General features: G+C 42.8%; 1 long non-coding RNA gene across 2 annotated transcripts; it reads right to left on the bottom strand.

Moving 5' to 3' along the window:
• Positions 1-3,655: 3,655 nt before the first annotated feature.
• Positions 3,656-13,340, bottom strand: LOC120638468. 2 transcript variants are annotated; one of them, XR_005660141.1, is made up of 5 exons: positions 13,261-13,340; positions 12,402-12,575; positions 10,634-10,690; positions 7,819-7,863; positions 3,656-4,155 (listed from the first exon to the last, which is right to left on the bottom strand). It is a non-coding gene; the product is annotated as an uncharacterized LOC120638468 (long non-coding RNA). The 2 variants fall into 2 exon arrangements; XR_005660142.1 differs by having other exon boundaries at positions 12,414-12,575.
• Positions 13,341-14,863: the final 1,523 nt, after the last annotated feature.

Below are 14,863 nucleotides of genomic sequence, written 5' to 3'. Positions count from 1 at the left end.
GCCCAAAGTTTCTGCATAGTTGAATTAGGCAAATCCGATTGGGGTGGGGAAGGGGTCGTGGATCTGGCCGGTCACCCTGCAGGAACCCACCCCCTACAGCCTTTTCAAAAGCAACCCCCAACGGGAGACACCGGGCACTAGAAAACAGGTGAAACCTCCTGTTTTTTTTGGTTGTTTGATTTCGGCTGCTTTACAGAAACGGTGTCGGGGGCAAAGGGAGAGAAGGAACTAGCCAGGAGCTGGAAGGAGCCAGAGCTCGAGACCAGGCAGGAGAGTCGGCGAAGGGAATTCTGTTTCGTGCCCAGAAGGAAGGATGGAAAAGAGAGATCAGGGGACTCCCACGTCCTGGGAAAACCGCAAGTAGCCTCCCCCGGCACGTTCCGAGAGGTGAGCCCCAGGGCGGAGGGGGCGGTGGGGAATGAGCTAGGGGTGATTTTGCACGCCTCCCACCCATCCACATGCACATCCCTTCCCGTTCCTCTCCACTCATTTCCCTTCGGCCCCCTTTTCCTTTCCCTCCCCGAAGCAACCCCGGAAAAGGCAAAAACGGGGTGCACGTCTGTCCCGGACCTGCTCATGAGAGGAAGGTGGATCAATGAGAGAGGTGGTCCCTGGCGAGCAAGGGAGCGGAGGGGAAGGAGGTCAGGGAAGAGGAAAAAGGGATGCTATCTATCGCCCTCCGTTCCCTCCTCCTTAACTAGGTGATGTGGCAGCGGCCCAGCAGTAGGAGACGGGAAGGTTAAGTAAACTCACCCAAAGCCAAGCTGGTCCCGCATCCTTTAGATCTAGATTTGTAACTCAGGGAGCAGACTCCAATAAGCCTTGTTTAGACTCCTAGGCGTGCATTTTATGCCCCAAAAATGTTACATTTTCTTTAAGTGAAGAACAAGGCACTGTTCAACTAATCACCAAGGTCTCACTTCTTATCCATGCTCTAGGCACCGAGTCAATCTTTTTGCAACATCATGGCATTCGGGATGTGACCCGAAACGCCCTCTCTGCATGAAATTCATCAGACCACAGCTCCCCTCCATCTTCAGAGCCCTCCTAAAATTAAATCCTTCCTCCTCCGGGAAGCCTTCTCACCCCACCCTTAATACTATCCCTTAGCACTATCCCATAGTTTCGTTTCTGCCCTCATCACTAATGCGGATTCTTATTTGAATATTTGCATATCCTGCTACTCAGTTACATCATTTTATAATAACTATGGAATTTAAGTGATTACTATGTGTCAAGTACTGTTCTACCCTTTAGGGTAGATATAAGTTAACCAAGTCAGAAAACAGACCCTGGTACCCATGGGGCTCAAAGTTTAAGGAGAAGGGAGAACAGGTTATTGAATTCCCCATATACAGTTGAAGAAATCGAGGCACAGAGGAAGTGAAATGACTTACCCAAGGTCACAGGGAAGGGAAGTGGTCCAAGCAGGATTAGAACCCAGGTCATCTGACACCCATGCTCTTTCCATTAGGCCACACTGCTTAGACTGTAAGCCAGTCAAACGGCAGGGACTGTCTCTATCTGTTGCCTACTTGTACATTCCAAGCGCTTAGTACAGTGCTCTGCACATAGTAAGCACTCAATAAATACTATTGAATGAATAAACTGAACTTCTTCCTCCTGTTCCCCTTATTGGTAAACAGTTTTTGCCTCTCTTACCCAGCCCCCTTTGACTTCTGGAAGGCAGCAATTGGGTATCTTGCTTCGGTTGTACTCTCCATAAATACTATCCATGAGGATGGTGATTCTGTGAGCCACTGCGCTGAAAAGGATCTTGGCATCTTCTGACCACCAGAGGCCCAACCTCCAGGCTGTGCCATACTGAAGCTGTCCCAGATGAATGAGAATGTACTCCATTTTTAAAGAAGTATAGAGAGGTGATTCAACGCTGAATCCCGGCTCCGCCACTCGTCAGCTGTGTGACTGTGGGCGAGTCACTTCACTTCGCTGGGCCTCAGTTGCCTCATCTGTAAAATGGGGATGAAGACTGGGAGCCTCACGTGGGACAACCCGATGACCCTGTATCTTCCCCAGCGCTTAGAACAGTGCTCTGCACATAGTAAGCACTTAACAAATACCAACATTATTAACGCTGTTAGCAATGCTGTCCAATATTTAAAAACCATATTTGTCAGAAAATTGTCTTTACATTTAACCAAAGTTACTTCAGGGAAAAATCCAAGTACTCCATCAGCCTAGTTTCTAAAGAGGGCCGAACAAGCCAGACAGAAAAACCTCTGTCTCCCTAAAAGAAAGGAAGTCAATATTTATTTATTTTTATAATCACCGAGAAAATCCCTGTCAGAGGGAAGTCAGATAGCACTAAGCATCAGCACATTTTGTGGAAAGGGAAAAGCCTGTTTGGAATGATCTTCCAAATCAATTCAGCAGAATTTGGGCTTTCACACTAAAGCAAGAAAATCCTCTGCATTCTAACAAAAGCAACCAAAGATCAGAAAGCAGCAATTATTGCTTCAGTATGCTTTCGGAAAGCATCACCCAACTTAACAAAGGTGTTTGGCTAGGTTGGGGTCCATTATATTCTACCCATTCTAATACTTTATATTTGATTTGATTTTCAAAATACAAGGGCTGGCATGAGAGTGTTTTTACAGAGCATGGAAAGTTCAGGGGCACATTTAAAGAGAATAAAGATCTAATAAAGTTGATTAAAATCCATTAAAGTGTGTTTTCAGCTCATTTATTTGTTTTTACTTGAGTCAATTATATGATACACAGGAAATGATATCATTTGCTTGGTCTCTAAATGCCAAGGACAATAGAAGCAAGTATCCAAGTGATTTAGAACTCATCAAAATTGTGGTCCTTTACTTGAGGTATTAAACTAGAAAATCCTTCTTCACCTTTCACCCGGGGATGTAAAATGTTGACATCCCTGGAAGAGGGCATTCCAGGAAGGTAAACTAAGAATAGCCACAAAGAAATGTGTGTGAACTGCAAGGAATTTTGTCTTAGATCTTGTTCACCTCTTTTCACACTGTAATATTACAGTTTAGGAATACAGGTAGCTATGAGTTACTTGAAATAAGGGTACTAAATAAAACTCACACTCAAAAAAACAATTCAAATCAAAACTGACTTTTTCAGACTGCCACCATTTATTCAGTTTTAGACCACCAAAAAAAGGGTCAAACACACTTTTGTACAGAGGCTACCCATAATAAGGAATCAGAAGTCTTCACCATTAACTTGCTGTGGGTCCATCTTAATTTAACTCAGTTTCCCCATCTGCAGAATGGAGATAATACTGCCACCCAAGGCCAGGATGAGGAGTAAGTGGAGCAACTCCCTCAAGCCAAGAGGGGCCCTAAGCCGACCAAAAAACAAGCCACAGAAGCACAGTCCCCACCTGACGTCTCAGAACAGCAATGCCACCTGCTCAACCTTGCCACCATTTCCAGAGGTTGTTCTAGAGTTGGAGGGGCTTTCCCCAGAAGACAACACTGGGTCAGAGTAAAGCTTCAAACTGCTGCCTCTTACTGCTGTCTCCCACTTCAATAATAATGATAATAATACTGGTATTTGTTCTGTCTTTACTGTGCCTAGCACTGGACTAAGCACTGGGGTAGATTGGACAGAGTCCCTGTCCCACAGTCTAAGTAAGAGGGTGGTAATTTTACAGATGTGGAAATTGAGGCACAGAGAAATCAGTTACCTCATTTGCAAAATGAGGATTCAGACTGTGAGCCCAATATGGGGCTTGGATTGTGTCTAATATGATTATGCTATATCTACCACAGCACATAGGACAGTGCCTGGCACATAGTAAGTGCTTAAGTATCATAAAAAAGGGACTTCCCCATAATTACTCAGTAGGCAAATGGCAGAGCTGGAATTAGAATCCAGGTCCCCTGATTCCCAGGCCCGTTGTTCTTTCCACTAAACCCAGCTGTTTCCCTCTAGCCCCAGGGCAGGCCTGCCTTTGGGGAGGAATCCCAGACATGAGGCACAGGGCTGCCATTCATGTTTAAAATGGTCCTCCTGAGAGACCTGCCTCCCTCAAAAAAAAATGTAGCAAGGCACCTCTCCACCCCTGGCCTGTGCGAGGTGAGCATTACTTCTCCAAGTACAACTTGCTCAGACTCCAAAGGTGTTAACACAGCAGCATTCTCAGTCCAGCTTTGTTACCACCTAGAGAGAACAAAGAATATGACAATAACAAGTGGCTGAGTAACAAGATAATGTCTACACCGCATTTTGAGTTTTTCCAAGATGAGTGCTGAACAGTTATTGTTCTTCTTAGTATGGATGAGCCAAATTCCCACAGGCTATAAACTATCCCCTGGTAGAAAATTAGGAATCTTTGGAAGCGAAATTATCTCAAAAGTGCACTCAATAAATCCTTGTGTGCTCTGAGGGCACACCTACAGACCTGAAATGGTTAACAAAATTTCTTAATTTGTCTAATGTACTCCTGGGAGGAGCTCTCAGGTACCAGAAGACTCTGGCTCCTTATTATCAGCAAGACTAATAATCTAAAATTAACAATAAGCAGGTGTATTCAATTAACATGCTGAGTTAATGTAAAACACACTATTCCATGTGAGGTAGAATGTATTCTGGGATTTGATTTCCTTCCACTATTATTTTAGATCGTTGCATCTTAATGGTTGCTACATACTAATAGTCTTGAGTAGATAATCAGCAGCAGTGGTATTTATTGAGTGTTTACCACATGTACAGCACTGGACTAAGCCCAGGGATTGTCTCTGTTGCTGAATTGTTCTTTCCAAGCACTTAGTATAGTGGTCTGCACCCAGTAAGTGCTCAGTAGATACGATTAAATGAATACACTACAACAGAGTTGGCAGATACGTTCCCTGTCCACAATGAGCTTATAGTCTAGAGGGGAGGGAGATGTTAATATAACTAAGTTATAATATATGATTTAATGATATCCACATAATAAGACTTAGATGTGTCAGAAAGCTTCAAAATTTTTGTCTCCTTTACACCACAAAGTTATATTTATCCAAGAGATTCAGGTTTAGCCCAGGAATTTACAGTGGCTGAAATCAATCAATGGTATTTACAGAGTGCTTACTGTATGCACACCACTGTATTAAGCACTGGTGAGAGTACAAAACAATAGAGTTGGTAGACATGATCCCTGCCTTCTAGGAGTTTACAGTTTATGGGGGAGACCGATATTAAAATAAATTACTGATACAGTAAGCAGAAGAGTGTAAGGATATGTACATAAGTGCAGTGGGGCTAGGAATGGGGTATCAAGGTGTTTAGCTGACAGAGAGAGGAAGGCCAAGGGTGGGGAAATGAGGGGTTAGTCAGGGATGGCTTCTTGAAGGAGATAGGATTTCAGTAGAGTTTTAAAGAAAGGAAGAGCAGTGGTCGATCAGATATGAAGTAAGGAGGGGTCGATGGCAAGAGAGGTGATATATGAGGCACAGTAAATAGGTTAGTGTTAGAGGAGTACCGTGTGCAGGCTGGTTGTAGGATATGAATGAGTTAGGTAGGAGGGGGAAAGCTGACTGCCTACCTTAAAGCCAATGCTAAAAAGGTTCTGCTTGATGTCAAGTGGATGGGCAACCAATGGAAGTTTTTGAGGAGAGGGGGGAGGAGTGGAATGATTTTTCAGGGAAAAAAAAGTACCATTTTTGTGCCCTTATAAATCTTTCCATTAAATAAACCAAGTAACCACCTGATCATCCTTCTCCCCAAGACAAAAACCTCTTACAAAAAATGCTAATACCTTCCTAGCAGCTTAGAATCTGACTTTTTAATCTTGCACTTTTCCCGGCAGACTGTACAATACAGATGCTAAGTTTTAAATCATTTGTGGTGTCACTTATTAGAGTTATCTCATTCTGTCAGTCCCCCACCAAGTCTGTAAGCTTTTTGTGGGCAGGGAACCTACCTACCAACTCTGTTGTTTTGTACTCACCCAACCACACAGTAGAGTGCTCTGCAAGCAGTAAACACTCAATAATTACCATTGATTGATTGATTTCTTGGTTTAATTGAGAGTAGGAGCATTAGAATAAAATATCCTGTGGACTTTGAAATATACAGTAAGGTGAAATTATACCTAATAATACCTTTGATTTATATTTTAAATGCACAGAAAAAGGGGTATCATTAAGCATCCTTTAAACTTTGTATAATGAATCAATGGTACCTTAATTATTGTGTTATGAAGTAAGACCACATGAATTATTCATATAAATCTACTGCAAATTGAATTTTTTAACTGACGATTTTTTCCAGATTCTGGTCTCATCTTAGCCTCCTGTGGAAAATAGTCCATTTCACAACCATTGCTAATACGACACAGTTGGCAGTCTTTACTGAGAATAGGTTTAGGAGTGAATGAAAAGAGAAATGTCAGTGTGCTAGAATATACACCAGATGAGGACATTCTTTCAGTGAAATTGAGCATTTATTCTCTGACGGCAAAAGGAATGAGTCTTCAAAAATGTTTCCAGTGGGAGTAAGAGAATGCAGACTTCAAAATATTTTGGAATTTGCTTTCCAAGATTCTTGATTTTTATAGATTTTTCTTATTCAACTCATTATTTGACCCCGTAATGTTAGGGGTTTGTCAATTCTGCCCAACTGGACTTGACTTTATGTATTTTACTCCATTCCCCAAAGAATCCCACAGTGCAACGAGTCACACTTAGTTCCTCCATTCTGCCAATGTGCTACAAACTAAATCCTCCTTGTCTTCAGGGGCATGATTGGGAATTGCCTCTTCCCTGACCTTAAATGTGGATGTGCAGGGGGATTCATTATCAAAGTGGAAAACTGTACTTTTCCCAACAATGCCACTCCCTGCAATTGTAATAAGTTAGCTTCTTAGGAGAGGAAAGGCTAAGCTTTTTGAGCCATCGAGGACCATGAGATGAATAGAGCAGGAGACAGTTGGGCTGAAGCAGCCGGGATCTAGAGGGACAGGAGGAGAGGCGAGGAAGAGAAGGAAGAGGAAGAAAGGTGGGTAAGGGAAGATTTCAGTAATGCAGCCACTTCTGTTACTTCTGATTTTGCTGCCTGGAGGCTTCTGCTCTGTAGATGTTGTAATCGAATTTATTGAGTGCTTACTGTGTGCAAAGCACTGTACTAAGCACTTGGGAGAGTACAGTATAGCATCAAACTACAATATACCATCAAATACAATATGGAAGGTGTGCTCTGTAATCCCGGTTCCCTAATACTTCTGCCACCATCAGGAGTTGGGCTGATGGGGAGCAGCAAAGGGAGGTGGGAAGGCAGGCGGAAGGTCAGAAAAAAAATCCTCACTGCAGTCTGACACTGGCCGTGCAAGCACCAATTCCCAAGTGCCCCCACCATTCTGGAAGCGGGGATCAGAGATCCTCTTGCAGCCAGAGGCTGGCATATCCGTCAGAAAAGTTTGGCATGCAACTAAGACATCTGTGCCCACAGTGATCGATGCCTAGAATAGAGCAGATTCAGTGGGCGGAACACACTTCTGATTTTGATTTTAAAATAATCTCCTATGGAAAGGTGATTTAGATGTGCACGTACTAAAGGGAATACAACTCATTCTCTATGAAGGATCCTCTGCTCCCCTCAGTGATTCAATTTGTGCTTGAGGAAAAGGGGAATTTCTTTCTCCTCCTCCTAAATGGCTTCTATCACTTTAGCCTCTGCGATAAGCCCCCTAAAGGGCCCAGCTCTAAAACCTCCGATGAAGTGACACTTTTATTTTTCTTTCACTCCTGGTCACCTCCCACAGACACACACCCATCACACTGAGCTAGACCTCTGAGATGTCGGTTCAAAGTCACAACAGAAGTAGTTCAATATGCAGCTTACCTCTTACGTCTGACAGAAATTTTTGATTCCAGTTTCCAGGGGTTGCTTAGAGAAAAAGACAAATGTCATTTTTCAAGTAATGAACATATTGAATACCACCTAGTGCAAATGGAAGCCAAATTCAGAACAAGAATTGTGTTGGGTTTTTTTTTTTTTTAGTAACCCAGGAGTTCCAGCTGTGAGTGAGTTTGCACTCCAACCAGGGTTGACACTAGAGCTCTAAAAGCCACAGGCCGATGGTTCAAGCTCACATTCTCTGTATTTGGACTGACATTTCTAAGACAGAGATGGAGTGGAGAGTAAAGAGCAGTAGCTCCACTCCCTAAAATGCTCCTTCCCTCCCATCTAGCACCAAGCCTGAGGCTTTGCATGAGATTTTCTCCTCACAGACCCCTTCCCCACCCCTGCCCTGAATCAGTTCCCATTACTGGGAGTGTAAAAAACAGGGCTCTCTGCCCCCCAGGCAGCATCTGTCAATCAAACATGCTCCTGGACCAATCTGTGGCTTGTTTGGCAAATATCTCTCTGACAACATCATGCTGACATATTGAAAAAGTGAGGCTGGAACCTGGGATGCCCTGAGAGAAGAGATGAAACAGCCAGAGGCATGTGAGCCCCAGGAAAGTAAAGAGGGTCTGGGGTGGGGGTGGGGGGATATTAGAGGTAGGAAAAGGCAATTTGACTGGAATTATGCTTAACTATGCTGAAAACTACTTTGCATGAGATTTTCTCCTCACAGACCCCTTCCCCACCCCTGCTCTGATCTCTAACCTTGGTGTCTGCCGTCAGGATAGACTGGAGGTGCAGCTTGGGTATCAGGAGGATACGGGGACTGGCCTGGGAAGTTGCAGGAGGGGAAGGGAACACTTTTTCCACAAGCTTCCTGTAGCCAGTCCTGGGAAGGGGATGCTAGGCTAATCATCATCATCATATTATTATTATAGCAATGATAATAATAATAATTGTGGTATTTGTTAAGTACTTACTATGTGCCAGGCACTGTTCTAAGCACAAGCCAATCAGTGTGTCCAGTCCCACAGAGGGTTCACAATCTTAATCCCTGTTTTACAGATGAGGGAATTGAGGCACAGAAAAATGAAGTGATTTGCCCAAAGACACACAGCAGAATAGTGGCAAAGTCAGGATTAGAACCTTGGTCCTTCTGACTCCCACGCCTGTGCTCCACCCACTAGACTATGCTGCTTCTCTCATTTAAATGATCTCCTTGCTTTCAGGGAGAAGGGGTGGTGGGAGGGATCGATCAGGTTGCAGGGATTTGGGGTTCACTAGGCAGGAATCCCCAAATCTGCCTGTTCCTGGAAGGGGAAAAACGAGGGGTCATTAGGACCCAGGAGAGACTAACAGGGGATCCAGGCACTCCTAAAGTGACTCTGGAGCTACTTTAGCCAAGATTTAGGGTTCAGAATTCCTAGAAACATTGCAAGTTCAAACACATCCCTCTTTCAGATCTGCTCCGCAGCCCTCTGGAGATCAGTAGGGAAAAAGGTTAAAGTATGGAAGGGCTACACATAGAACCCTTACAGGCAAATAAAGTACAGTGGAAGCACCAACAGTGACAACCCCTTAGGTAGTTCTAGCCCTCCACTATAGATAGACAGGTCCTCATTACTCAAACTAATTCTTGGGATTCAGTGCTTCAGTTATTCTTGGGGAATCTGTTGATCTTTGATAGAGATCACACTACAGTAATGCCACTTGGATGCCCTACCAAGAACTTCTACTGGATTTTATCCAGCCTTTGCAACTTCCAGTGGGGTCTCATCTAACTAGTTTCAGTTCACTCAGGTGACTTCTTTTCCTGGCACTACAAAGTCTCCGTCTTTCTTTTCCCAGGGCCACCCTCAGAGCTAAGGACCACCTTCCTTTGCTTCAATCTTATAAAGAAGATTGTTAGCTCTTATTCTGTTGCTCAGAGACCCCAGCAAGGGGATGATATGCTAATAGAGAAGCAGCGTGGCTCAGTGGAAAAGCTCGGGCTTGGGAGTTAGAGGTCATGGGTTCAACTCCCGGCTCTGCCACTTGTCAGCTGTGTGACTGTGGGCAAGTCACTTAACTTCTCTCTGCCTCAGTTACCTCATCTGTAAAATGGGGATTAAGACTGTGAGCCTCACGTGGGACAACCTGATTACCCTGTATCTCCCCCAGCGCTCAGAACAGTGCTCTGCACATAGTAAGCGCTTAACAAATACCAGCGTTATTAGTCAGATGTTGGAAGGTTAGGTCAACATATACAATCAGGTGGGGCTAAGTTCAGTCACTAGATGGCAGCAAAAAACCCTAGCACGACTCTGTTACATCTACACCTAAATATCTACGCATCTAGTTACAGCTACACATAGACTAGCTAAATAGGCAAGTGATTTGAATAGCATTCTGGATTTGAAACTGGAGGTAGATCAGATAAGAGTTTAAACCAGGAGTGATCTCCAGAAGGGTTTGGGGCCCCATCTCTTCTCAAGATTTGGTACCTGTTTTAGGTGATGAAGCAAGGAGGCATTGGGAAATGGGACTTTGTAGGTGATTTCCCTCCTACTTAAAATGAGAGACCCATGTCAGACAGAGACTGAATCTGGTCTAATTAACTTGTATCTACCCCAGGGCTTAGAACGGTGCTTGACACATGGTAAGCACTTAACAAAATACCATAAAAATTATGAAATTTGATTAAGAAGCGATTATATCTCTGGGGCAGAATAGAAGATATGTTTTTTTCCCTTCTTACCCACTCATGTCACCCATACAAATCTTCAAACCCAACTCAAGTAAGCCATTAATGAATATGGAAAATACTAACCTTTTTCCATTTTGGTAGTTCTATTGTCTCTTTCCTCTCCATCTCAGGATCCCATCACTCACAAAGACAGAAAATGTACTTTCATTATTTCTGATTCATAGTATCAGAGAAGACCTAACCTTCTGAAGCAGTCTTCTCATAGCACAATTCTGAAACTCCTTAAGGTCCAGATAACCCCTTGAATTCCCTCATCCTTAGTGATAGATGCTAGAAATATATTTCCAGCCAGGTTTTCTCTCATTTCCTCCAGTGAATGGTTCAAAAGACTTTTAGACATGTATATGTTAATAATAAACTCCACATTTAATATGAAATGGAGACAGTTTCTCTTCCCAGAGAGTAATAGGGTACTTTCAAGTTATCTATATCCATCCACTAACTACATTGTCTGTAGGCTTTTTCACCTAATTAATTTACAATAGATCTCTCTCACTGGCTAGTTAAGGCCTAAATGAATAGTGCTTTAGGTTTAATGAATCAAAACACATCATATTCATTCACATCTCATTTTTTCTTGTTTTGATGTCCCTGAAAAACAAATTTGCTCAACTGCTTTTCCATTTAAGACTTTCCAACCTCTAAATCATTAGAATTGTTCTTACATTTTCCCCTACATTTTGGTGCAAACTTTTAGGACAGCAAATGAATCAGATTAAATCTGGGATTCCAAGTCTAAGATGAGTTGTTTCTAGATATTGACTACTTCACATTCACCAATATGTCTAAGCAAATCTTGTCTTACAGGCTATCAGAGAGTTATACCCTGAGAATGTGATTAACGTTACCAGAGAAAACACAATGGAATTGGAGCCAATTTCTTAAATAAAAAAGTTTTGATTTTCAAAGCTTTCTGACTCAAGATAATACTTTAATATACTAAAATTGGCTCAAATTCCCAAAGAAATTATGCTTTTCTTCTTTGAGCATGTTTCCTAATTTTTAAAAAAAATCATAAATAGAAAAAATAAGCTCTATTAGAGTAGTAATAGCTTGATGAAAATTTGAGGTTTTATATTTTGTGTTAATTTTCCAGAATGTTTTATTGTTGGAGGCACTTTAAAGCACTATGCTTTTAGAGGGCAGAGAAACCAACCAAAGCACTTGAAAACCAACCTCCAAGACTGCTTCTTTTCATATTAGCCCTTGATCCCCACCCCTACACCTTTGTGAACACAGGATCTGTTTCTTGCTCTCGCCTGACATTGGGACTGGCAGTTACTGGGTCCAAGCAGCCACTGAGATGAGAGCCAAATTTATTTTCAAAGGAATATAGACAGGAGCAAAGCATATGGTCTAGAATTATACCCGATCTGCATGTCTCTGTCTGTCTCTCTCTCATAAATGATCTTGCTTGAACCCTGTGAAACAGTTCTTTTGAGAAAGAGTACTGTGCTTAAGTCCAAAGGAACTCAACCGACTGAACACTACTAAGCAGAGGAGAGAGAGAGAGAGAGAGAGAAGAGGAAAGGACCTGGAGACTATTGTGCTCAAATATCCAAACTTTGAGTCAGTTTGAAGACATCCTCCAACAAAGAAAGTGCACTGTTCTCCACTAGTCTTTAACACCTGGGCATGCATGTGCACACACACATTCGCTCTCTCTCTCTTTCTCCATCCCCTTGCCAAATAACTTTTTACCTTGTGTTCTATTATTGAAAAATAGTCAGCAACAAGAAACTTGCCTGTGTTCTTTCCAACCATAAAGTACACTGGGAACCTCAGCTGAGTAATGCCACTTCTAAAAACTGAATAAGAGCATGAGACTCACCTCTCCTCTTACCTTGATCACATTCCACAGCTGGTTGCAGTCTCAGAATCCTAAAGAGACAGACTTGCAAAACCACAACTGCATCAAAAGAGAAACTCTTGCCCGCAGATAGTTTCCTGGGGAGGTTAGCAGAGATCCCCAAGGCCAGCAGCCCCAGAAGCAACCAGGGAAGACCTAAAACCAAAGAGAGTGAGGCTTACATTATTATGTGCAATATACCTATTACGACTCACTTCATTCACCACTAAAATTAACCACTTGGATTTCTACATCATTGATCTCTTTATTTTCAGAACATCTGCCTCCAAGGAGTCCAAGTACTCTTGAAGTGTATTGTCTGCATCGCTATATTAATGTAGTGTTTGTGGCAGATCATTAGGGATTAGGGATTATCACCCCTATAACGGCCCGTAAATTAAACACAGAGAAATTTAGGGGTTCTCAGGCAGCAGAGAAGCATGGAGAGAAAGGGAAGTAAGTTCATGTATTTATTAATTCTTTCATTTGCATATTTATTGAGGGCCAAAGACTACGCCGGGCACTTGGGAGAGTTCAAAAGGAATAAAAGACCTGATCTGTGCTCTCCAGTGTCACATTCTGTAACATTCTTCTTTCTTCCATCTCTTTCCCTTTCCTCTCTTTCTTCTCATTCTTTGTTCTGTAACTATAGTTCTTTGCCCCTTGGAAGCTCCACCCAAAACATGCCCCTGCCTTCAAAATGAAAAGTTGCCCCACGGCCCTCCAGTACCTTCTCTGCATGCTTGTGTCCACAATTTGCACTTGTGTGCTATTCTCCCTGCCAGCCTTGGCTTGAATGAGAGAGCAGATAGGTGAGTGCATTAAAAAAGAGGAAACTCACATGGCCAAGATTTCCAGTGTTCACTCTAGCTCCGAGTTGAGAGTATGTGGATGGTTCGGGGAAGACCATCATCATCACTGCAAAAACAGACCAAGTCCAAGTCTTGCTGATGGGTAAGATACTCCTTCCTCCCCTCCCCAACCTACACTAAAGACCAGCATTGGTCAGCAGCCCAGAATGGTTTCTCTGCAGTGGGTGCTGGCAGTATTTGTTTAGAGTGGCAACTTGGATGCCAATTTGGCCTAATTTAAGAAGGGCCTCCTCTCTTTCTCTGGGCAAAAGGCTAGAAAAGATGCCTTGCCATCTTGATGGGGTTTCAGCATGGAATAGACTGTGTTTTCAGCCACAATAATAATTATGGTATTTATTAAGTGCTTACTAAGTGCCAAACACTGTCCTTAGCACTGGGAGAGATGCAAGTTAATCAGGTTGGACACAGTCCCTGTCCTACATGGGACTCACATTCTTAATCCCTATTTTACAGATGAGGTAACTGAGGCACAGAGAAGTTAAGTGACTTGCCCAAGGTCACACAGCAGATAAATGGCAGAATTGGGATTAGAACCCAGGTCCTTCTAACTCCCAGGCCCTTTTTCTTTCCACTAAGCCATACTGCTTCTTGCACACAGGGATGAAGTCTTTCCATCAGTAGTGTTATCGTCTTACAAAAAAAAAAAGCCCCTTAGATACCCATTTATTCATTCATTCAATCGTATTTATTGAGTGCTAACTATGTGCAGAGCACTGTACTAAGTGCTTGAGAAAATACAATATAATAATAAACAGTGACATTCCCTGCCCACAAGGAGTTTACAGTCTTCACATTTCCTAAGAATCTCATTTGTTGCTGGGCTGCTAAAGTGGGTGAAGGACTAGAAAGCACCTTGCCCAGTACTGGCTTTGAGCTGAATGCTGACAAGACAAAACATGGTGCAAACCCAGGTGGGTTTTGTCAGGTCTGCTAGCTGACAGTGGCTCAGGAAAATCATTAACTAACTCCCTCAAGACCCTAGAATGCATATCATCTGGTCCTGCTGGTTGTTTATATTTAGGATTTTTTTTCCCCCAAGTATTCCCTCACCTGTCTTTTAGCAGTAAGAAAATTGTTAAGACTTTATTACCACTTAAATTCCTCTTCCCCTTTATATTTCTCAAGAACCATTTTTTTGTCTTTTATAAAGCAGTTTAAGGGGCTCAGCTATTTTAGAATAATTCTTCATTTCCTATCACTTCAGTGCAACAACCCTCTATCTACAACTTTCTCTTAATTGGTACTATTTATTAACCCTGCTGTTGATCCAGTGGAAATAGCTTAGGAAATCTGGGGGAGCAGGAGGCCTGGGTTCTAGCCTCAGTACAGCCGGGACCATTCTCCTCTTTAGGCCCCACTCCCAACTAAACTCTGCATTCCTATACCATTTCCAACTGCACGCCCCATCCGTGAACCTTGTCCTATATATGATACGAACTGTGAAATATACACTTCTATGCTGTATCCATAAAAAGACTGTCCTTTGGTTTGCAGCTGCTATTTGTGGAGGCTGGCACTATTTGCAGCGCTGCTTTCTTAGCCCCAAGATTTTTGTGGTGCCTCTGCTTAGAA

This window comes from Ornithorhynchus anatinus, chromosome 6, assembly GCF_004115215.2.
Source record: "Ornithorhynchus anatinus isolate Pmale09 chromosome 6, mOrnAna1.pri.v4, whole genome shotgun sequence".
Taxonomy (NCBI): domain Eukaryota; kingdom Metazoa; phylum Chordata; class Mammalia; order Monotremata; family Ornithorhynchidae; genus Ornithorhynchus; species Ornithorhynchus anatinus.
Note: the sequence above shows the minus strand (reverse complement) of the source record. Positions and strands in the feature narration are given on the sequence as shown.